The following is a 25,588-nucleotide window of genomic DNA, read 5'->3' on the forward strand; positions in this document are numbered from 1 at the left end:
TAACATCCATGCGTTACCCAAATTTCAAGTTTCTATCCTTAGATGTTTCTACGGGCGATGATGATTCAGTCAGTCAGGACATTGCCTTTTATATATAAAGAGCGAAGATACCTACCAGTGTATGTACATATGATTTTGAGAAAAGTGGCAAGAGAAATTCTGCTGGTATTCGTGAATTTATGTGATAAATATGGGGTCGACTACGAAGAAAAATTTTAATAAGTCAATGGTTAAAGAGCACGAGGACTACAGTGATTAAAATAAAGTGGGGAGAAACGCTGCCAGGAATCAGATCTCAACAACGATCGACTTGGTAACCAGGAAAAGTAACATTTATAAAAGGACTGTCCAAGAAGCGGTAAAGATCTTTATAAACAAAAGTAATTTCAGCAGAGACAATGGCTATAGCATTGTAGTTTTGTATGTTTCCTCCATCAAGAACGCAATTACTGGATACGGCGCGCAAAGAATACAACAACCAAGAAGCCATCTTTGTGACACAAACATAATATTTTTGTAAACATTTCCTCTCTCTCTCTCTTTCTCTGCCTGTTACCTTTACCTATAGAATGAAAATATCCCAGCAATAACACCCTCCAAAATTTTTCCTAATAACTTCAGAACAAATTCTGTTTTATAAGGGGTCACTCGTCTTCAATGATGTTCAGCTAAACGGAGACACGAGAATATCATTAAGAAGATATCATCAGACGGGTATAGACATAATAATAAATTTGAAGTGGAACACAGCCTATCAGCTTAGAAGACTTTGTTTAATACCATCCTTCATCTCTCACTAATTTTTCTTACGATTTTTATCTCTTTATATTTACCACACCTAAAATTTACGATCCTCTGCCTATTTTAACCTATGACTCCTTCAATATCTGTACAGCTCGCTACTGAATCAAACTAATTAAAGCTGTCCCATTAATTTGGTTTGGATTTTCTATCCATTCTTCCTTCTTTCTTTACGTTCTTGACTCATGCGCGTAATACTTCCAGTGTCTTCTTTTTCGATGGCTGCCTATCTTATTATATATTCTAAGTAGTTCACTTCCTCTCCAATAATTTTCATTGTCTGCATTTGCTAATGTGTCTTTCTCAGCTTACATGTTTCAAATACCCCTGTTTTCCTTTCCAGTACGCTTCATAGCTTTCGTCCCATCCCTTTTATTTTTTTTTTTTTTTTGCACACTTTTGGCGAGAGGTGCTATGTTTTCTGTCAGAAAATACGTTACACTTACACTTTAATTTCCGTTACGAAATGCTATTCCACGCAAAATAAAAGCTGACGACCCTTTAATCTCATTCTGAAATTCTCAAGGGTATAGAGTCGGTTACAACTATTCTGCTTCTCTGCCACGATACCACTTGGGATGGACAATGGCACCCTGTTTGTAAAAATCGTGCATCCTTAACCTACTTAATACTTCACGATCGTGAAGGAAACCTTCGAGTGTTTCTTGAGATGCTACAGATCACCTTCATTAATAGAAGACTACGTACAAACTGTGAAATACTCGAGGGTACAAAACAGACGGATATTCAATGTAACAGGAGACCAGAGAAAGTAAATAAACCCCACTTCGACGGGAAGAGTGTGTATGAACCAGAGGGTAGCTGACAGTAGTGTTCTGTCTCCAATATTTGCCATCCCATATCTCCCACTAAGTAACTACAGAAGGAACCAACCACCATACAGCCGGAGGTGTGTCACTGCTACGGTCGTCAGAAGTAGTTTTTAAGCTAGTTTCCCGTGACGATCATGCTTCCAGGAATCCGTTCATAGTTGGGAATAGCCTGTAATTTCATAAGAAAGTGCGTTCTGTCCAAATCTGTATTTATTACGATTTCTGATGAAAGTAAGTAAATCAGTTTGACAGCACCTAAATAAGAGGATTGCTCTCTTTTGTAACCGTGGTATGGCGAGCTCCCATTTCGATAACCCTTGCACCATCATTTGATGGCCCACAACTCAGTATGTTCTCCAATGGTCCGCAGTATTTAATGATATCAGATAAATGAACGTTCACATAGTAAATGAAATGTTACGACGTTTGTCATATCTTTGTTTTTTTTTTTTTTTTTTTTTTTTGCTAGGCTTAAGTATCAGGATAGGAACGGCCTTGCCGCAGTGGAAAAACCGGTTCCCGTCGGACCACCGAAGTTAAGCGCTGTCGGGCGTGGCCGGCAATTGGATGGGTGATCATCCGGGCCGCCATGTGCTGTTGCCATTTTTCGGCGTGCACTCAGCCTCGTGATGCCAATTGAGGAGCTACTCGACGGAATAGTAGCGGCTCCGGTCAAAGAAAACCATCATAACGACCGGGAGAGCGGTGTGCTGACCACACGACCGTCCTATCCGCATCCTCATCTGAGGATGACACGGCGGTCGGATGGTCCCGTCGGCCACTTGTGGCCTGTTGACGGAGTGCTTTTTTAAGTATCAGGACACTACATAGTGACAGTGCCTGGTGTGGCCAGCATTTCACTCACGCTGCAGTACTTTCATACTGAGCGGACAAAAACCATAAGAGTCTGCTGAGGAAGAAACCGATGACACAAGCCCAGCTGGACAGTGAAGCAGTGAAGATGATAGCGGTGAAGATGCTGAGGACGAAAAACAGGAACGCGATAATGTTCAGCAATCTACTGGTACTGATAGTGCTGTAGCTCCAGTCTCTAAAAGCGAGAAATCCTAATTACAGTTATAACAAAGTGTGTCGGTAACAAATGCCAATTTTATGAGCTACATGACGTGAATATATCCGTATTTTGTTGAAATATGCTTCATACAGCATTAAGGGGGGTAGGACGTCAAACCGGCCGACTTCGCGAAGGAGAGGCACCATAGGACATTTTAATTTGTAGTGTCTATACTTTTACAAATAAATTCATAAAACTTAGTCAGCATGACTAGGAAGGACTCACGATTCACACTCATAGCCGTGGAAGTTCAAAAATACGAAAAAATAATATTTCTGAAATGTGAAATTTCATGATTTTTTTCACTTACTGTTGGCTGCATTTGTTACTATAGGTACACTTTTCTTCACATGTAACAGAGATTAATCGATGAATTTTGCACAGCTTACAAACCATACTTACAGGTGTATGAAACTCTAGAATTTATTTAAGCTATGGAAAAATGAATGGGCTGTTACGTTTTAAACTTCGTGTTTAGAGAAAACTCGAATTTTATAGTTAATTATCTCAATTTTTACCACAGTTTTTAACAGATTTGGGAAATTCCAGAGTTTCATACACCTGTAAGTATGGTTTGTATGCTGTGCAAAATTCATCAAAGAATCTCTCTTATTTATGAAGAAAAGTGTACCAACAAAGCAATAAATGCAACCAATACCAAGTGACAAAATGATGAAATTTCACATGTAAAAAAAAAATTGTTTCGGTATGTTTTTGAACTTCCTCTGCTATGAGTGTGAATTCTGTATCCTTCCTGGTCACGCTAACAAAGTTTTATTTATTTATTTGTAAAAGTATAGACAGTGTAAATTAAAATGTCCTCTGGTGCCTCTCCTGCCCCAAGTCGGCCCGTTTCACGTCCTACCCCCATTAATAAATAGTTTCTGGAAATAGAAAATAGTACCGATCGCTTTCCAGAGGTCCATAACTGGGCGCGTTAATCGCAGTATATAAAGATTAGCACAGAGTAGTAAAAGATCGAGGGGAGTATTAAAAAGGTCGAAGCTTTTCTGACTTATAAACAAATGTCATGCACGAGAATTTACGCCCAAACTATCTTGTCTCTGCACTCGAATGGGAGTTTCTTATTTAGTTAAATAAAAAAAACAGTTCAGAAAGCCTTAGATTAAAACTGCAGAGGCTATGAAAAATTTCGCGAAGCGACTTCTGAGCCGCTTGAGAGCCGTTTGACACCCGAGCGCCGAGGATATACTTCGAACAAGTAAGTCGGTGTCCCCTTGCAAGGAATTACTGCCGCCTTTATGAAGGTAATTTGAAGTGCTGGCTCTGGAGTCGGGTTTTGTGCTGGGGGCTGCGGCGGCGCCTCTGTTCTGACTGTAACGTGACGACGCCGCACACTGCTCCCGCGACCTCGTTACGTCCGCACGTGCCGTTCCGTCTGATATTCCAGACGTCTTCAGAAACGCTATTGTTATACGCGCTCTACTGTAGCTTTGTAGGCGCGGCGCGACCGTTGGTGTATCTTTTCAGTGCACCCTTTTTCTAGCACAGCTTAGAGATTAAATTCAAGGCTGGGTGTCGTATGTCATACCGGAAGTTACACAGCGTTTTTTTGTTTCTGAAATTCCATGATCGAGATTAAACTACTATTTTTTCACATTATGCCTTAAACGCACAATCTTCTGGTGTGAAAGTATGTAATATCCCTTCCTAAAAAATTATTTTATGTATGTATGTATCAGTATTTATATACGAATACTAATACTAACTCCGTCTACAGGCCGCAAGCGACCCATCGGGACCATCCGACCGCCGGATCATCCTCAGGTGAGGATGCGGATAGGAGGGGCATGGGGTCAGCACACCGCTCTCCCGGTCGTTAAGACGGTGTTCTTTGACCGGAGCCGCTACTATTCGGTCGAGTAGCTCCTCAATTGGCATCACGAGGCTGAGTGCACCCCGAAAAATGGCAACAGCACGTGGCGGCGGGATGGTGACCCATCCAAGCGCCGGCCACGCCCGACAGCGCTTAACTTCGGTGATCTCACGGGAACCGGTGTATCCACTGTGGCAAGGCCGTTGCCCTATCAGTATTTATATAGATATAAATTTTGAACATAGCTGCTAAGGTTCAGTGACCGTGTCAGAATTATATTAGAACAAATAAGCCCTCGGTCACAAATATTAAGTCAAAATTGACCAGGTTTCGACGCTAATATGACCGTCGTCTTCAGAATTAGACTGACTGTAATAAAATATATTAAGTATATAATACATTAATAAAATTTAAGTTTGTACTGACTGGAAAAAAATGCAGTACTTACAAGTCACATATTAAAAAAGATCCAAGCCGGAAAGGCGAGTTTAGAACAATTAGTCTAATTCTGAAGACGACGCTCATAGTAGCGTCGAAACCTGGTCAATTTTGATTTAATATTTGTGACCGAGGGCTTATTTGTTCTAATAGATATAAATGTCAAGGATTTTGAAGAAGATGTTAGAGTAATTAGCAAAGGCGAAGCCTCCAAATTTTTCAGAGATCAGTTAGGAGACGTCCGGAAGTTCGCACTTATCTTTCTGTTTTCAGCAATCACAATGTAAGCATCCTGGGCTGAACCTGTAAATCATTTCATAATTTAAAAGCTCATTTTGAACTACTTTATTGGTGCTTTTTTACTAAAACACAATGTTGTTGTTGCCGTGGTCTTCAGTCCTGAGACTGGTTTAATGCAGCTCTCCACGCTACTCTATCTTGAGCGAGCCTCCCCGACTAACTAGTGCAACGTACATCCTTCTGAATCCGCTTAGTGTATTAATCTCTCGGTCTCCCTCTACAATTTTTACTCTCCACGCTTCCCTTCAGTACTAAATTTGTGATCCCTTGAGGCCTCAGAACGTGTCCTACCAAAGGATTCATTCTTCTAGTCAAGTTGTGTCACAAATTACTTTTCTCCCCAGTTCTGTTCAATACCTCCTCACTGTTATGTGATCGACTAACCTTATCTTCAGCATTCTTCTGTAGCATAACATTTCAAAAGCTTCAATTCTCTTCTTGTCTAAAGTGGTTATCGTCGATGTTTTACATCCATACATTACACTCCATACAAATACTTTCAGAAAACACTTCCTCGCATTTGAATCTATAATCGATGTTAAGAAATTTCTCTTCTTCAGAAACGCTCTCCTTGGCATCGCAAGCCTACATTTTATATCCGCTCTACTCAGACCATCCTCAGTTATTTTGTTGCCCAAATAACAAAACTCATCTACTACTTTAAGTGTCTCATTCCGTGATCTAATTACCTCAGCATCACCTGCTTTAATTCGACTACATTCCATTGTCCTCGTTTTGCTTTTGTTGGTGTTCACCTTATATCATCCTTTCAAGGCACTGTCCATTCCGTTCAATTGTTCTTCGAGGTCCTTTGCTGCCTCTGACAAAATTACAATGTCATCGGGAAACCTCAAGGTTTTTATTTCTTCTCCCTGGTTTTAAATTCCTACTTTAAATTTTCCTTGGTTTCGATTACTACTTGTTCAATGTACAGATTGAATAACATCGGGGATAAGCTTCAACCCTGTCTCACTCTATTCTCAGCCATTGCTTCCATTTCGTGACCCTCAATTATTATAACTGAAGCATGGTTTCTGTACTAATTGTAAATAGCATTTCGCTCCCTGTGTCTTATTCCTGCCACTTTCAGAATTTGAAAGAGAGTATTCCAGTTTATATTGTCAAAATCTTTCTCTCTAAGTTTACAAATGCTATAAACGTGAGTTTGCCTTTCCTTAACCTAGCTTCTAAGATAAGTCTCAGGGTTGGTGTTAACTCGCGTGTTCCTACATTTCTACGGAATCCTAACTGATCTTTCCCGAGGTCAGTTTCCACCAGTTTTTCCATTCGTCTGTAAAGAATTCGTGGTAGAATTTTGCAACTGTGACTTATTAAATTGTAGTTTCGATAATTTTCACATCTAATCTGCATCTGCTTTCTTTGGAATTGAAATTATTATATTCTTTTTTAAATCTGACGGTATTTTTCCTGTCTCATACATCTTGCCCACCAAGTGGATGACTTTGGTCTTGGCTGGCTCTCCAAAGGCTATCAGCAGTTCTAACGGAATGTTGCCTACTCCCGGGGCTTTGTTTCTGCTTAGATGTTTCACTTCTCTATCAAATTCTTCACGCAGTACCACATCTCCCGTCTCATATTCATCTACGTCCCCTTCCATTTCCATAATATTGGTCTCTAGTACATCGCCCTTGCATAGAGTCTCTATATACTCCATCCACCTTTCCGCTTTCCCTTCCTTGCTTAGGACTGTTTTACCATCTGAGCTCTTGATATTGATACAGATGGTTCTCTTTTCTCGAAAGCTCTCTTTAATTTTTCTTTAGGCGACTTCTATCTTACCCCTAGTATTATATGCTCCTACATTCTTACATTTGTCCTCTAGCCATTTCCGCTCAACCGTTTCGCACTTCCTGTCGATCTCATTTGTGAGACGTTTATATTCCTTTTCGCATGTTTTATTTACTACATTGTTATATTTTCTCCTTTCATCAATTAAATTCGGTATCTCTTGTTACCAAAGGATTGCTAAAAGCCCTAGTTGTTGTATCTACTTGATCCTCTGCTGCGTTCACTATTTCGTCTCTCAAAGCTACCCATTCTTCTCCAACTGTATTTCTTGCCGTGTTCTTGTCACTCGTTCCTTAGTGCTCCCTCTGAAACTCTCGACAACCTCTAGTTCTTTCAGTTTCTCCAGGTCCAATATCCTTAAACTCCTACCCTTCCGCACATATCTGCACACAATTCACATGTTTATTTCATTATTCATTATATCACGAGTTGTATTTTTCAGCATTTCTAGCAGGGAAGGTGCAACAACTCGAGGTGGCACCGATCCGCCACTGGCGTAGCTTCGTGGCTAATTTTAGTCATTCGCAGGAGAACTCCGAGTATTTCCAAATCGCACATACAGCTTAGAGCTATTATCAAATCGCAATATGTACACTTCATGTTCGAATATTCAGTCAGTCCACACCTCTGTTGCGCCACTCTCAACACCAGTAAGGGTATTTTGAAATATTTGAGTCGGCAGAGGTGGATGCCGACTCACAAGTATGTCTAGTCGACGGTACAATTACGCCACGTAACAGTTGCTAGGGGTTATTCGAAAAGTAGAAATGTGTAGATGTTAGCTACCACTGCACGAGCTCCACTAGACCAAGGTTCCCCGGAACATAAAGGAGCCGCGCCAGCTTGTCTCCGTCCCGCAGTACAGGTGGCAAGGAGATATTCGCCTGGAAGACGACGGATTTATGCCCCCACATCGGCATGATGAAGGAGGTATCGGAATTCATCAGACCATGTAACGCTGTGACACTGCGCCAATGTCTAGAGACGACGGTAAAGTGAACATTTCTGTCGTAGTTGTCGATGTCAGGGCGTTATCACTGGCACACGCTGGGTCGTCGGCTGCGGAGGCTCATCGTTAGTAGTGTTCGGTGCACCGTGTGTTCAGAAACATTCGTACTCTGCCCAGCATAAAAGTTTGATTTTAGTTCTGCCACAGTTCGCCGCCTGTCCTGTTTTACCAGGCTGCCCAGCCTTCGACGTCAGACATCTGTAATGAGGGCTGGCCGCCCAACCCCACGACGTCTGCGCGTGGTTTCACCATGATATCGCCACGAGTTGAAGAAACTTACCAAAGCACTCCTTGAACTCCCGACAAGTCGTGCAGTTTCCAAAACGCTTGTGCCGAGTCACAGGGCCATCACAATCTGCCTCAGACAGACCGCACGCCTCCCCCACTCTGCACCCGGACGCCACGCTCACTGATACCACATGCACCGTGCGTGCGTTTGACTAAAAGTCATTCCTTGCCAAGTGACGTTGCTATTGCCTGGACTGGTCTACATCGATAGCAGGTTGGTGGTCATAATGTTCTCATGATTAGTGTATGTGTAATGCTGGTTTTTGAAAAAAGAAATTGAACGAAATAGTTCCAATCACCTCCGTTCGGCGAAGGTTTTTGTGAGGTTTTCCTTCGTTGTCAAATAAATAACAGAAGTGGTGAGCCTAGTCATAAAACAATACATTCTGGCAGCATGTAATACGTTTTGTTATACACATATACTAACGTGTTTTTATTGTTGTTAATGTTTTGGTTTTGTCAACTGATTGAGGACATTGAGGTGTGTTTGTAAATTTGCCACGTTTTCTTCCTGTGATAGTGTCAACTTGTATTAAGTAACTGGAGGGAATATTAAGAATTCAGAATATTAAGAATTCACTGTACTCCAGGTGTATTATTTGTGGAATAAAATTGTATGACAGGTGATTAGTGTACAAAATGACACGGGAATTGATATTAAAAGTATCACGTTTTAACAATCTGGTAACTAAAGAAGTCTTTCTGTGGTAGTCTTTTCAGTTCTTAGTGAAGGGAACAGGTATTTGGAATAACGATAAAAGGATTGGTCTTTGTCTATCATCATACATTTACCCCACTGTAATGGCGAGCACATTACCTGAATAATGAGATTCATATCATTATTAACAAAGTGTTAACTAAATACCATTGTTGCTAGAAACATTACTACGTTTTTGCAAGATCTACCATGTGACAGTTTATACATTATCGCATATTGCGAACCTTTCCTTCCTTCTACGTTTCGTCTTTCTCTGTTTCTACTGCTCTTACCTCTTCATAGTGCGATAGTAAAATAGTTTTAACTGTAGTTACGGCATAATGAAAACTCACTATCATTATGTTAAAACATGTGCGAACACTATTTGGCAGTGCAGTTGTTAAAAAGTGTCTTTGGTCTACTTCACTGGAGTTTTGTCGTAGCCAGACTTGATGTAAAGTTTGATATACTGTACTAGGACTACGATAGCTTTTCAGCGTCAGTAATCTCGCGTACCGTAATGTCTGACATAGTCTTGTCGGTCATACGGATTTTTGGACCACTTCAGCATTGAGCATATTTTGTGAAGGCCCCACCGCGCTTAAATTCAGTAGCCTAAATAGTAAGCCTCGGGCATGGATGTGTGTGATGTCCTTAGGTTAGTTAGGTTTAAGTAGTTCTAAGTTCTAGGGGACTAATGACCTCAGAAGTTGAGTCCCATAGTGCTCAGAGCCATTTGAACCATTTTGAGCCTAAATAGTAACAAAGTGAAATAATCATTAACTGTTAATACTGCACCCTCTTTCGTATTCTTTAAAGCTACAACTAATTGTATCATTAATTGTGTAAAATCTTGAGACTTGATTTATTCATCACGGATCTCAGTATACGTGTCCAAAATTACTCAGAACGCCTTGTAACGAACCGTATTTTACAAATTCATATTGTCTCGACCACGTTAATATTACTTTCTTCACCTAAGTTCTATAAGAATATCCACGGTATCTCAGATGGACAAAGAATTTCGTCAACCCTCGTTAAAGAGACCATGCGAGAGCGGACCTGGAGTAACTTTTCCTGCCAGCAGAATATCCACAGCCAGAACCTTTGGCCGTTGGGCCTTGGCTTGTCTTGTTTGATCTCCTAAGCTCATTGCGGTCGCCGTCAGACTACCCCGTGGCCTGAGTAAACTTTGGACGCAGTTGTGGCCAGGCAATAACTCACAGTAGACGGCCCAGTATTAAATCACTACGGCAAATTCCTGCGTCGGCACAGCTTACTCGGTGGCCCGTCTGAGGTCTCGCTTAATATTTACTGTCGCCACGAGTCTGAAGACATATAGACGTGGCTTCCAAAAACACGCTGTGTAATCAGCTGCTTTGAGTCTCAAGCCTCAGGTGTGTCAGTGTCACAGTGTACTTCCCGCGTGAAGGAGAGAACGCTGTCTTTCAGTTTCTACTGTATCTTTAAATATAACTAATTGGTGTCTCTGCTCAAAATTCATACTGTCCCATGCGAACATATGCAGCCAATCGTGATGTAGAACTCCTACCAAATTTCCTAACAGGCAGACATTTTGTGGGACTTTATAACAGTTCATGTTATTCTGTTTAATTTTCAGCTGAGTACATACTACGATTCTAAGAGCTGTAAACTTTCCAGAACACATTCGGACTAGAAGCTCTTATGTCGTAAAATATACTTAGATTCATTTTACGAAATAGAACTGACAGCGCCTGCACATCAACAGATTCTGTATTTACTCATTTCATGGCGGTGAATACCTGTTTTACTGCCAGTCTGTCGATAATACCTGTATAAACTATTTTACTTTCACCTGTCTTGTGAATTCTAGATGGATCTTCGATCTTAAGCGAATAACCAATACGGTATTTTTCAGGAAAGCAACTCACTATCCAATGAGTAACGTTATCAAACTAATATGGGAGTGTCCATTGCGGCCAGAGTATCCACTGGCGCCAACGATGACATGTCATTCGCAAAGCCCTGTCGACGAAAAACATTTCAGCCTGAAACAGATAGCCGGCCGCGGTGGTCTAGCGGTTCTGGCGCTGCAGTCCGGAACCGCGGGACTGCTGCGGTCGCAGGTTCGAATCCTGCCTCGGGCATGGGTGTGTGTGATGTCCTTAGGTTTAAGTAGTTCTAAGTTCTAGGGGACTTATGACCTAAGATGTTGAGTCCCATAGTGCTCAGAGCCATTTGAACCATTTGAAACAGATAATCCAACCTCTGTATCCACTATACAGAAAAAAAATGGCTGTCGGACAGATGAAAAAAGTCAGCTCTCTAGGGAGTGTGCAAATCCAAGTCTCGCAAAGCTAGACTACAATATCAGCACACGGCGTCTCTTCCGTTCTGCAGAGCAACATCAAACAAAACTGTTCGGTTCTGGCACATATTTACTATTAATACAACCTTTTAGCCGCACTGACAGAATTGCATGTAAATTTGGCAGTAGCTACGTGGGACAGTACATTTGGGCTGCTTCCCAAAACTGCACCGAACAGCAGCGACACATAAACTGCAGGAATCTAGAAGCATCTGCTAGTGACAAAGACAGTCTCATGAATAAGCGCAAAACTCTGATCAGACAAAGGTTTTGGCCCACATTTCAAGCTAGTGGAACTGAGCCACGCAAGAAGCTGTAGGGTGTCTTTTTAGTAATGTTCGTCCTCTAGACAGAATGGGTTACTAGAATAATGATTCAAGTAGAATAACGAACCTTTCAGTTAAACATTAGGCGGAAATATTTCAGAGGAAGCTGCTACTGTACTTCTTGGTCAGAAAATACCAAGCGTAATATATATGAAATTTGTGAGCTTTTTATAAAACTGTAACTATAAATGAAAATACTGGATATTCTTTTTCTCAGAACTTTCTCGGCGTATAACGTGTGCATCAGATATCGTATTCAGCTTCTGAGTAACATTGACTGTTTGTTGGCCCCGTGTAGCTCATATGAAGAATTTCCTGAAACGAAACTTTAAACTTAGTGAAATGTAGGCTTTGAGAAAAAAGAAACTAATATAATTAAATGGCTAAAAGTAACTAAATGTGTACTCAGTGAAAACTGTGTAACAGAAAGTCAATACTGGAGTGCATTTTGAAGCTGAGTGACGTGAAGTGCAATGTCCGATTTGAAGTATCTAAAAAATCAAAGTACTGTTTTACTGGGAAGAAAAATAACTGTTTGAGATTGCCCAAACCGTTCACAGTAAATTAATCTGAATATTTAGTTCAAAACCTGAAAGTTGTTGACGACTTACTGTTAGTGCACAAGAAATAATAGTAACTTACCTCATGTTCAGCATACTTCTTAACACTGAAGCCACGAAACAAACTGGTATAGGCGTGCGTTTTCAGATACAGGTATATGATCAGGCACAATAAGGTGCTGCGGCTGACAACGCCTATATAAGACGAGTGTCTGGCGCAGTTGTTAGATCGGTTACTGCCGTTAAAATGGCAGGTTATCAAGATTTAAGTGGGTTTGAACGTGGCGTTATAGTCGGCGCACGAGCGATGGGACACAGCATCTCCGAGGTAGCGATGAAGTGGGGATTTTCCAGCACGACCATTTTACGAGTGTAATGTGAATGTCAGGAATCCGGTAAATCATCTCTGACATTCTGCGGCCGGAAAAAGATCGTGCAAGAACGGGACCAACGACGACTAAGGAGAAACGTTCAATGTGACAGAAGTGCAACCATTCCGCAGATTGTTGCAGATTTAAATGCTAGGCCATCAACAAGTGTCAGCATGAAAATCATTCAACGAAACATAATCGATTTGGGCTTTTCAGCATGTAAACAATTCAAGGAAACATCATCGATATGGGCTTTCGGAGCCGAAGGTCCACTCGTGTACCCTTCATGACTGCATGACACAAACCTTTACGCCTCGTCTGGGCCCATCAACACCGACATTGGACTGTTGTCGACTGGAAACATGTTTCCTGGTCAAAATAGTCTCGTTTCAAATTGTACGAGCGGATGGATGTGTACGGGTACGGAGACAACCTTATGAATCGATGGACCCAGCTTGTCAGTAGGGGATTGTTCAAGCTGGTGGAGGCTCTGTAGCAGTGTGGGGCGTGTATAGTTGGAGTGATATGGGACCCCTGATACGTCTACATATGACTCTGACAGGTGACACGTACGTAAGCATCCTGTCTCATCACCTGCTTCCATTCATGTCCATTGTGCATTCCGACGGATTTGGGCAATTGCAACAGCACATTGCGACACCCCACACGTCCAGAATTGCTACAGAGTGGCTCCAGGAACTCTCTTCAGAGTTTAAGCACTTCAGCTGGACACAAAATTCCTCATATATGAACATTTTTCAGCATGGAAATTCCTGGGAGATTGCGTGCCGGACCGAGGCTCGATCACGAGACCTTTGCCTTTCGCATGCAAATGCTCTACCATCTGAGCTACCCAAGCACGACTCACGACCCGTTCTCACAGCTTCAATTCTGCCACTACCTCGTACAAACTCTTCTGGGTACCTTGCAGAATTAAAACTACTGGAAGAAAGGATATTGTGGAGACGTGGTTTATCGACAGCCAGGGGGATGTTTCTTCTGCTTTTCAGTGTATTTCTGGTGTACTGACGTTCTCGGAAGCCAATATAAATCAACAAATGTAGCAGTTACGGAAAAATGATCTACTAACTTCAGAGATTTTTATGCTTGTCAAAAACAATCCGTGGCTGCATGTGGCATATGGTGCAATGCACACACGAGAAAAAATTCAATGCTTTACTAAGAATGATGGAGCAAGGTTTTACTTTAAAAAAATTAACTCTCATTTTTGATAAAAAAGACTGTACCTCATAAGAGATCTAACAAAATCGAAGTTCTCTCATTACGAAAATTACAGACATTTCGACCCAATTGCATAATTTGTGATACAATAAGAACAACAGGTCCAATGAACACTAATCACGAATGTTATTTGTTAGGCGAGAACAGATATTTCCTTCAATTAATACTTCTGACAAACAAACATTTGATTCTTGCGCATCCACTAGCCACACCAGAACGTGCATGACCTTCGTGGGTGGTACCCTATCACCCACAGCTGCTCGTAGTTCCTTATGACTCTGAGTAGAATTTCTGCCAACGAAAAAGACAATTTTCACGTATGCTCGCTGTTCCACTTCGCTTACATCCATCTTGAGGCACGTCCAGGCTCACACAGATGTTTCAGGAACAGGTATCGAGCCATCATCGCAACCTGTCAGATGATTTCGGTACTGTTTACCGCTGGTTTCGAACGTATTTACTACGTTTACGGTGATTCTGCATGTGTCATAGTTGCCATGAGTTATGGAATGACGTTTGTACAACTTGAACAACATATACCACAACACCTTTTGGGTATGTCAGAAATTGTTGCGGCCTTGGTAGATGTCTTTGCATGCTTTCTCTCTGCTACCAGCGTTCTCCCAAACAAAATATACTAAACTTTCGTTTTATACAGCATATGATCGTACTTTCTTTGACAGGCGTTGCAGTGGAACTGAGTGAAACGCCTTTCGGAAATAAAGGAATGCTACCTACCTGATTGTTTTGAGTCTTGATTTTCATAAGCTTATGCGACAAAATCCGTAGTTGGATCTCTGATGACTATTGTTTTCGGAATTCTTGTTGGTTGACATGGGAAAAGCCATTTTGTTCGAGATGTACGAACGCGTTTGCACTCGGAATATGTTCAAAGAGTATGCAGCAGATGAAGTCTTCTAGATCAGTTCTGCTACGCTTCATAGAGACAGGGGATACGTTTGCTTTTTTCCTCTTATAGAGCATAATTTGTTGTATTGTAATCACCGAATGTACTTTGTGTCAATCGTATTAGCACGGCAGGAAGAGAATCACTTGTCATCCTAATATGTGCTGTTAAGAGGTGGCTTGCTAACACACAGTTCGAAACTAATTCATCGCAGGACCGACTAAGTTGGACAAAAGCTATGGAAAAATAGATTTCAATACAGATTAGCTACGAATTACAGTGATTTATACACAGATGTTTTACGATACTTAACTGGACTATAAGAATTGTGCTTATCAATGTCGTCCAGTCTTCACTTGAACTGGTATGTCTTTAAACGCTTTTACAGTCGCAATTCCACTGAACGACGACTAGTATCACTTGTATAATGTCCAGTTCGTCTCTCGTTGGCGGCGACTGTATGTGAGTTTTGAGACACACGCTGAAACCCTGGTTCAGATCGTTCAAATGGCTCTGAGCACTATGCGACTTAACTTCTGAGGTCATCAGTTGCCTAGAACGTAGAACTAATTAAACCTAACTAACCTAAGGACATCACACCCATCCATGCCCGAGGCAGGATTCGAACCTGTGACCGTAGCGGTCGCTCGGCTCCAGACTGTAGTGCCTAGAACCGCACGGCCACTCCGCCCGGCGAGACTCTGGTACTCATACTGTCTGGCAGATGTCCGGCAATTGTCTTGAGGTCCCATCCCTAAGGCCTTGTGTTTGCTTACATTCATCTATGTTAGAAAGATATCCACTTGGGAACTATCTGTGTGGCGTAAGGCCGATGCATAATGTAGTCCTCGCCGTCTGCACCCACTCTGGTATCGAAGTCTAACTATGTTGTTCCTGAGTCGCAGACAGATCAGTGTTTTCTGTAGGCTGTGTCCCGTGTCTTATTGAGAACACATCACGATTAACGAATTGTTAACTCAGCTGAAAATTCTCAATAGACACTGATAAAAATCTGATGATGCCCTTAGCCCTTGGTGAATCCGGCCGGGTAGTGAGATGGTGGGTGGTTAAAAAAACAGCTGTAAGGTAAAAGAATTTAATTCAGTTTGAGGTACAACATTCTCAGTGTAGTGACTCCGCCGTTACGCCTACTTGGGCGTGGGTGGAGCAGGCCGTACTGACGGATGGGGAAGACATCTGCCTGGCTCTCATATCCTCGCCCAGTGTTACTGACCCTGTTTTTGCCCATTCTGTGACGAGTACTCAGTTTTCACAGTTGGCAGCATGTGGCAAGTGCCAGAGGTGCATCCGTCTTCAGTATACTCATTGAAATAAGAATTATTTAGAACATTGTCCTTTGGGAAACATAGCGATCGATAAAATTATACTACATTTATTTCTGTATAACAACATAATCCTATGTAACATGTATATATGTCACGTGGTGATCAGTTTCTGTCTCTTATAAGACTACTAGCAGACTATATATTACTTCTCGGTGCCAACAGAAGCATGCTGCACGGAGTAGGCTGCCTCTTCAGAACGGCTCTTGCTCATGGTCTTATAAGAGACCGAAATCGGTCTCGTGGAGATGTCAGGACCTGGATGAAGAGGACGGCTCTGCAAGCGACTAGGCGGCTATTGGAACGCTTGGCCAGGATTGGAGCACTGACGGCCTCTCTGTCCTGGGCACGCACCGCTACCTCCCTCAGAAGTTCATCTGCTTCTGTAGAGCGCCTGGAGGCAGCTCATCCAGTAGGCGGTATCATACCCACAGCAGTCGAAGGTGGTCTGGCGGATGTCGTCGCCAGATTCAGCATAACATGGTGGTGAATACATCACGTCATGTTTGGTGCTGTCTGATTGCGCTTGTCTCTGTTGAAACGAAGGAGTATTTATACTGGCTAATGGCACACTTGTTACGTCAATGAACGGCTGGCTTCCAGTAACCTACGAATCAACACACCGTTGCTCAATGAAGCAGAAACCCCCTGGTCCACCCTTGGTCCATGATTATCATTTCGGGTACACCAAATCTGAGGAACCAGCCGTTGATCAATGCTTGTGCCACTGCTGTTGCTTGCTGATTAGGAATAAGGGATGGCGGGGATTTCAACGTAGTGAGAAAAGTGAGTCCAGTTAAATGGGCCCCAGAAATACATCCCAGTCTTTTGAAAACGCTAAATGCCACCTTTACAATGGTACCACCTGATTGCTCATACCTGCTCTTTGTGCATATTTTATACAATTTTTATGCATTGATCCGCATATCGCCTTCTCGCCATCCACCAGTAGCATTGTGCCACCCTCTTATTCATTGTTCCACACCCTCCACGTTGAATCAGCAGGTGATGACGCAGTTCCGTTAGAGTTTCTTCCTTCAGCTTAGCTGGTACTACCATGCACGGCCACAAACTGGTTGTCTTACACAACAGCATACCACACACAATGAACTGTGATTGGGTTGCGTACGGTTTGTAGTCGACATCAGCATGTTTCACTGACATCAACAGCAGCTGCCCATGAGTAAGAAGCCGCTATGGTGTAGCTGTTGAGGTGTGTTCGGGAAAGGGGAGGGTGCGGCTTGAGACGGTGGCGCTGGCCGATCGTGGCTGGGAAAGCACAACTGGAAGGTAAAACACTTTTGTTCAACGTCTGCTATAACGTCTTTAGTGCGAGAACGCTGCATACGGCCCCCTTGGGAGTGCAGCATGGAGGCCCACTAACAACTGCGGAGGCCGTCTGCTGGTTATGTGTGTGGCTGTGACTTCTACGCACAGCGGTGCTGACACTTGTTTCACCCGTTCAGCTATCTGTGCGCCAGTTTGCACAATGTGGCGGCAAGTGGTAAATGCCAGGGCGCGTCCATCTACCGAATTCTCGTCGAGATATCAGGACACAGAAGTAGAGCTCTCCCCTGCGGGAGCCGAAGGGGAGTACTGGAACAGTAGCCCATGTGGCGGAGTGCAGAGAATTGCATAGACCTGCTGCTGTTAAGGGCTTGGGAGCTGTTCATCGGCATCAAGCACTCGGAGCTGGTCTGGCGGAGGTGTTGGTGGCCCCGTCAGGCATTAGCTACATTTACGAACTTGCAGCATGCTGTAGGTGAAAAACTATTGAAATAAATGTTTTAGCTCCAGCATAAGTTGCACTGAGAAGTACAACTTTTTCTTTATTTCTTGATGGTGCCTTGTTGCGGAGGCCTGTGCTCATTTTCAAACCACCCGCATCGAAATTTTGACAACACAGGCACTATCCTATATACAAAAACTGCTCCTGCAGTGATGATTTCTCTAACGTCCGACTTATGTGGTCTATTTACTGTTGATGAATCGCCATAGCGCCACCATGATAATAAATAAAATGACAGTTTTTGTACACAGTCAATCGCCTGTATTGTCCCACTTACGATACGAGTTGTTTGAAAATGGTTATAGTTGTCTGATACTAGTCACTATCACGAAAAGGATACTTCTCAACGCAAATTATAACGAAATTACTAACATTTATTTCATCAGCTGCATGTGACCCATATCTTGGTGGCGACTGGAGTGAGCCTCGTCGTGGTTGGTGCTGAAATACTGCGCATATCTCTGCTACAATCAACGAGTATTTATAGTGGTTAAGGACACGTTTGTTACGCTGATACGTGACTTCACCCACGTACAAATCAGTACCCCTGTTGCTCAATATCGCAGAAACCCTCTGCCCCATCCTGCAATTGCGCTGCACTTCTGGTTCGTCCCAAGGACTGCGAGGAGTGGTTCCGTCCGCCTTGTGGTAGGTAAATAAGTCTGTTGATGTAATCCGCATACTATTGCTTCCCACCCGTCGGAGGTTCCAGTCGTCTCTAGGGCATGTGTGTGTGTGTGTGTGTGTGTGTGTGTGTGTGTGTGTGTGTCCTTAGGGTAACTTAGTTTAAGTTAGATTATGTGGTGTGTAAACCTACAGACCGATGTGGTCAGCAGTTTGGTCCCATAGGAACTTAACCAAAGTTGGTTCCGTACCATCGCCTCAGCGCCCGACGGCTGCCCGTGGTCTTCAACACAATCGCAGCAGAGCCCCTATGTCCACGGTAGTGCCAGAAATGTAGCTACTGAACTACGAATCTTAATGATAACAGCTATTTCTCAAAACAGCTAACGGTAAAAATCACACTTCTACAGGGTGGTCCATTGATCGTGACCAGGACAAATATCTCACGAAGTAAGCGTCAAACGAAAAAACTACAAAGAACGAAACTTGTCTAGCTTGAAGGGGGAAACCAGATGGCGCTATGCTTGGCCCTCTAGATGGCGCTGCCATAGGTCAAATGGATATCAACTGCGTTTTTTTAAAATAGGAACCCCCATTTTTATTACATATTCGTGTAGTACGCAAAGAAATATTAATGTTTTAGTTGGACCACTTTTTTCGCTTTGTGATAGATGGCGGTGTAATAATCAGAAACATATGGCTCACAGTTTTAAACGAACAGTTGGTAACAGGTAGGTTTTCAAATTAAAATGCAGAACGTAAGAACGTTTGAAAATTTTATTTCGGTTGTTCCAATGTGATACATGTCCCTTTGTGAACTTATCATCACTGAGAACGCATGCTGTTACAGCGTGATTGCCTGTAAATACGACATTAATGCAATAACTGCTCAAAAGGATGGCCGTCAACCTCACTGCATTTGCCAATACGTGCTACGAAAGATATCACACGTCATCTATTCATTTCTATTAGCATGCCAAAGACATCGTTGTTCTTGAAGCACCGTGGACGATTTGCTTTATGTATCGCCAGTGGTTCTTCTTTTTCACAGCAGAGGTTAGCACAAAGACCAATCATTGATCTATTTCGCCATTTTGCCGCAATTGCACTGATCACCCTTAGTGCATTGTCTGAAACAGCTTCAATAAATATACTAGTTTTATCCATGCTGTAAATGTCACTATCGCAATAGCCCCTTGTAATTACGTAGGTCTCGACTTCCAGTCAGATGCGACATCTTCATTAACTTTTGCTTCCTCCAGAGACTCCTCGAAAAACAATACTGAGATGAACACGAAATCGGTCCAGCCAGCCGTTGCTTGTAGATTAAATTATGAATTCCAAGATCAGAAGCCAATTTAAATTCTTTTTCTTGTAGCATCGGTCCACTAATAGGCAAGACTTTGGCACGTGCTGTATTAAACCACATTAAAACAGTATTGGTAATCACACTAAAACAGTATTAGGAACGCCTTCAAATGGTTGCCACAGTCATTTGTTTAAAATTTGGTTGGCGTTTCCTTCCCATTCCTTAACAAATCTATTACGATTTGCAGTTGTGTTCTGTATTTGACTTTTACCTCAGTTAACGTCACTCGTCAATTAGCGCTGACACTTTTCCTTTTCCACCCTCTCTAATAACAGAAATTCACTGTTCTAGTGAAAGATGAACAAGTTTTCTTTTATTTGACGTACCCAGGACTATTCACTATAGAGGGAAACTCAGAACTGTTTGCTGTTAGAAGTATAAATGACAGTGAATTTTAGAAATTTTTGTGGCATACTGTCGACGAGAAACCGTACACTAAAACAGTACTGTAATTCCTTCTCTTATGTTTGTTTATGGTCGTCTTAAAGAGATTGCATTGTTAATTAAAGAGTGGTTATCGGTCGAAAAAAGATGCATTGGTCTTATGGAACTTTATTTGAGTTCCTTAAAAATTTGGTCGTTTAGAGAGGCGGTCAGCTTAAACTGGTGGTCTGCTGGAGACGTTTCAGTATGGAGATTCTAGGAAACCTGCTTTCTCGGATCGCTAGAAAACATTCAAACTAATCGTATTAATTAGTTTTATTACAAAAAGGAAAAGATTGCAACACTTAACTTTGTCATCACACAGATATGTCACAAGCAAAGGGCGACTTGCGAAATAGACAATGTTCTTCAGTATAAACAATCACAAGTCACTGCTACATAGAAAGGACAAGCAAAGCCCTAGTGTTGACGCTTCTATCCATGTCGCTAGTCTCGAAGCTACTCTTCAACTGGCCGCTACCAGTCGGGCGCAGCGCTCGTGTCCTCTTCACATTGGGACCGCTGCTGTCGCATTGTCGTCCTGGAAAGTTGTCGGTCAGCGTGCGTTTGGCTGACGTTTTCTCACTGCTACCTCTTCTCTATCGTTCCCGACTGGCGTGCCGGAGCCTAACTTTACGCCGAAACAGAACTATTTTAACTCTCCACGCTTCCCTCCAATACTAAAATGGTCACTTGATCCATCAGAACGTGTCCTACCAACCGATCCCTTATTCTAGTAAAGTTGTGCCACAAATTTATCTTCTCCCCAATTCTACTCAGTACCTTTCTCATTAATTGCGTGATCCACCCATCTAATCTCCAGCATTCTTCTGTTGCGCCATATTTCAAAAGTTTTTATTCTCTTCTTGTCTAAACCGTTTATCATTCATGTTTCACTTTCATACATTGCTACACGCAATACAAATAACTTCAGAAAAGACTTCCTGACACTAAACCTATACTCGATGTCAAAGAATTTCTCTTTTTCAGAAATGCTTTTATTGCCATCATTAGTCTACATTTTAAATCGTCTCTACTTCGATTATCATCAGTTTTATGGTGCCCAAACATCAAGACTAATCTACTACTTTAAGTGTCTCAGTTTCTACGCTAATTCCATCAGCATCACCTGATTTAATTCGAGTACATTTCATTTTTGATGATGTTCATCTTATATCCTTCTCTCCGTTTAACTCTTCTTCCAAGTCCTTTTTGTGTTTTACAGAACTAGAATGTCATCGCAAACCCCATGATATTTATTTCTTCTACCTGGATTTTAATTCCTACTCCAAATGTTTCTTTTGTTTTCTTTACTGCTTGCTCCATATACAGTTTGAATAACATCGGGGATAGGCTACAGTTCTGTCTCATTCCATTCTCTGTCGTGCCCCCCAACTCTTATTACTACCATTTACTTTCTGTACAAATTGTGAAGGCAGTTCGCTCCCTGACACCTTCAGAATTTAAAAGAGAGTATTTCAGTCAGCATTGGCAAAAGCTTTCGCTAGATCTATAAATGTCCTCATCTCTACATCATAAACCATACTGCGTAATTAGGCAATTCAAATAACCAAATTAATACAGGTATAAATATATGAGACCGACAATGTAGCTTACACAAGAAACAACACGTGTACACATTAAAAGCTCCACACGAAAGTAAGGACTCGGTACACAATGGCTTGCTGACAAATTAACGCATGAACAGGATCACTACGTAGCATGTAAGACGATGAACTCCCTCTCAGAGAACAAAACCACTAAGAGAGCATCAATTTTCAGAGAGCAACTATACTCCAACTTGGAGTGACGAAGTCGCAATTCACTGTATATCGGACTGATGTGTAGAAAATCTGTTTATTGTTTGGCGATGTGCTGACTAGTTCTTATAATGCTAAAAGCAGAAGACTTGCTTCATCAGTACCAAAGAAAACACAAATGTCATGCGAACTGAAGACTGATTTATGTGATTAATATGTACGTGTATTAAGCTAGAGTTACGTCGATGAGCTACACCCGATGCTATTTTATTTCTGCTTCAAGCGATGTCTTTCCCACACTATCTGTGTACAGACGTCTGCATACTTGGGCGTCTTCACTATCAGTTAAGGACCACTCAGACAGCAAATTCCGTTTATTTATTTTGTGCCCTGTGTGTATCGGTGTCTCTGTTTCACAGGCCCTCGGGAACTGTGGTACAGAAAGCCAGCACATATGTGGATTCATTACCGGTCCTAGTGCACCCACACTCCCTCCACCGGCTGTGAGGCTTTGACATACCTCGAAAATGGGTTGTGATCAATAGGCTCAACTCTGCAGATCCTAATTTGCAAGTAAATGTGTTCCCAAAGTTGGTGTCGAAAAAGGGACGAGCGCACTCGAACGTTCGCTCCAAGGCACAATTACGGCATTATTTGTTCGCCATCGGGAAACAAATTTAAAACTCGTTCCAGCGCGCTCCGTCCGCACTGGCGTCAGCTATTACTGGAATGAAACTAATTTCGGACAATTCTTTTTGTTTTACTTCTTCCGCGAGGAAGACAAACATTCCAAATCCATAAATAATTTGAACTGTGAAGCAAAATGCCCAGAGAAACGTTCACGTTTAAGTTTTAAACCCACCGAAGTCATTCCAGCCGTCATTCATTTTCTCATCACCTATGCCCACAGACTTATTGACTCTCATGAACTATAGCACTTACTTCTGTTATAGTAATTATGTAATCAAATTGCTGCTGTGTCTAAAGGATACAACGATTTTTCATGTAATTTGGGAAACCGTTAAGGCTATATCTGCAATACTTTCTTCAAAGGAACCACATTATATGTTTCAGCATCAATCACCTACTATCAGAATTTCTAGGGCAAGGTATAATAACAGCAACAAGCAAGATCGATGTGTCCATTATTGCAGCAGTGCAGTTATAGTTTCTTCGCGTCTGTCTGTTGTTCGCGATGCAAGTGTTTTTATACGATAATCGATATGTATACTGATGTACTTCTAGTTACGCAAATGATGAACTCTCAATATACGAGTAATTATGATCCTGTACAGACATCTCCACGTTGAACAATTCTTTAAATATAGTACCGCAAAACAAATGATGGCACAGTAATATTCCAACTGTCGCTGAAGATTCGACACAGCATATCACCCATTTTTAACAGTGACCTCTCTAGATATCATGTTCAAAGTTCACCCTCCACAGACGCAGTCCACGCTGCCGTGATGTGTAATACTCCACATCTAACAGACATTAAAATAGTGCCCCTCTATATATTTTACTGCAGCTTCCCATCGTAAAATGTATACCCTAAAGCCTTGTGGCAACGATAAATCAGGTTTCAGTCATTTCCTTTTATGTGCAAGGTGAATCCCTTTATGTTTATATAACGTGTAGCTGTGTTATTTTCAACAAACGTCACCAACGGTTATTACTCTTTATCAGCTATGAGTTACAACGGTGTAATTATTTGAAATTAAAATAACGCTTCGTTTTCATTAGAGTCAGTTTCTATAGCTTCAGCATATTTTTAGCTCATTAAGGGATGAAAAACATCACAAACAAGAAACATTTTTGTCTAAAGAAGTTCACAGTAGTAAAACGGTCAAAAATGGGAATAAATAGATATAATTACTTGAAATTGACTGCCAAAATAACACTGGGGACGAGTAGTATGATAAAAGTCCAACTAAATGACACCGAAATACCACTGAATCAACGATATTTCTTATATGTCACTGACGACAGAAAATACAGCTTAAAATGTGATAATAATATAACATGATGTACTTGTACTGACTGATTGCCTAAGCATCCAGCAATAATGATTTCGTACACTCGAAAACCTGCGACGTATACAGAAATGACTAACTTCGTGCCACTGGCAGTATCGATAGCTCGGAATGTTACCTCTGCGACTGCTACAGCTTAGTTAAATTAATTGAGTACAACACTAATGCTTCCGTTGACCTTACACGCAGCTAGACTCACACATGCTTATATCTGTGACAGGCAAAGTAAGACACTAACATTCACATGCTCACTTAGATGCAATCATAATTCCATGTGTTTCCGTAAATACTTGGCAAGATAAACTGCTTCTCTTCATTCTATTCAATCGTTGTGTGTCGAGATATTTAGTGCGTCTTTTACGGCGTGGAACACTGTACAAAACAAAGTGACTTTTAAACAATAATTTAGCAGTCTGTACGTTACGTGACAACCCGAATGGGGTTTGGAATACATACCATCTTTCAGACTGCTAGTTGTGTATTACTATAAGTGAACCCTCTTGAGTAAAGTCTCAGACGAATAAATTATTAAAAATTATCGAATTACTGAGCCACTTTCGTGTAAAATTAATAAGTGGAAAGCTATGGCAACATGAAGTATGAAATGGTATTTGTTAAATATGTCTGTCCCTGAACTGGTACAAAGGGATGTACCTACTTAACTATGAGTAAATTACCATATCACAAAAAAGCGAAAACTATAGTTCTGTTTGGTACATTACAGTCAATCATGTTGCTTTCATGCTTAGCATAAATATCTTGACAACAGTTTTTAACCGTGAGAGAAGTTAAGTTAGAGTGAAGTGTAAAATATATATGTAACCTAATTATTTTTTGGATAACTGTCTCTCTTTTTACTGTCTAACTTTAGTTAATGTTCATCAGCAAAATAATTCTTTACAGAGATGTAGAAAACGATGTTGGCACCAAAGATGAATTACTGCAATTTCTCCATGGTTCACCTGGGATTCTGCCACTGTAGCTAACAATCACTGGAGTCATCAAGTACTAGCAGTCTGGCATTCTGCAGAAAGTAGAAGACAGGATGGTGCGCTGCTATCCTGTCAAAGACAGAACTTTATTACAAAATTGCAGACACAATTCCCAGTGCCACTTCAATTAGCCATCCCATGATAGAACTCCTACTTTCAAAATACCTATTAAATTCTTGTAGAAAGGGTATGGGACTGTGAAGTGCCACGTTTGAAATATTAACACCGTTTTATGAACACAACAATGAACGTACATAAAAATACCAATTTTAGTGGTGTAGTGCCAATTTTATTTCCAACTCTCGCTATTCGGATAACATGCCATTTCGTCCTCAAAAATGGTTCAAATGGCTTTGAGCACTGAGACTTACTTTTTGAGGTCATCAGTCACCTATAACTTAGAACTACT

The sequence above is a fragment of the Schistocerca nitens genome, chromosome 2, assembly GCF_023898315.1.
Source record: "Schistocerca nitens isolate TAMUIC-IGC-003100 chromosome 2, iqSchNite1.1, whole genome shotgun sequence".
NCBI classification, from domain to species: Eukaryota; Metazoa; Arthropoda; class Insecta; order Orthoptera; family Acrididae; genus Schistocerca; species Schistocerca nitens.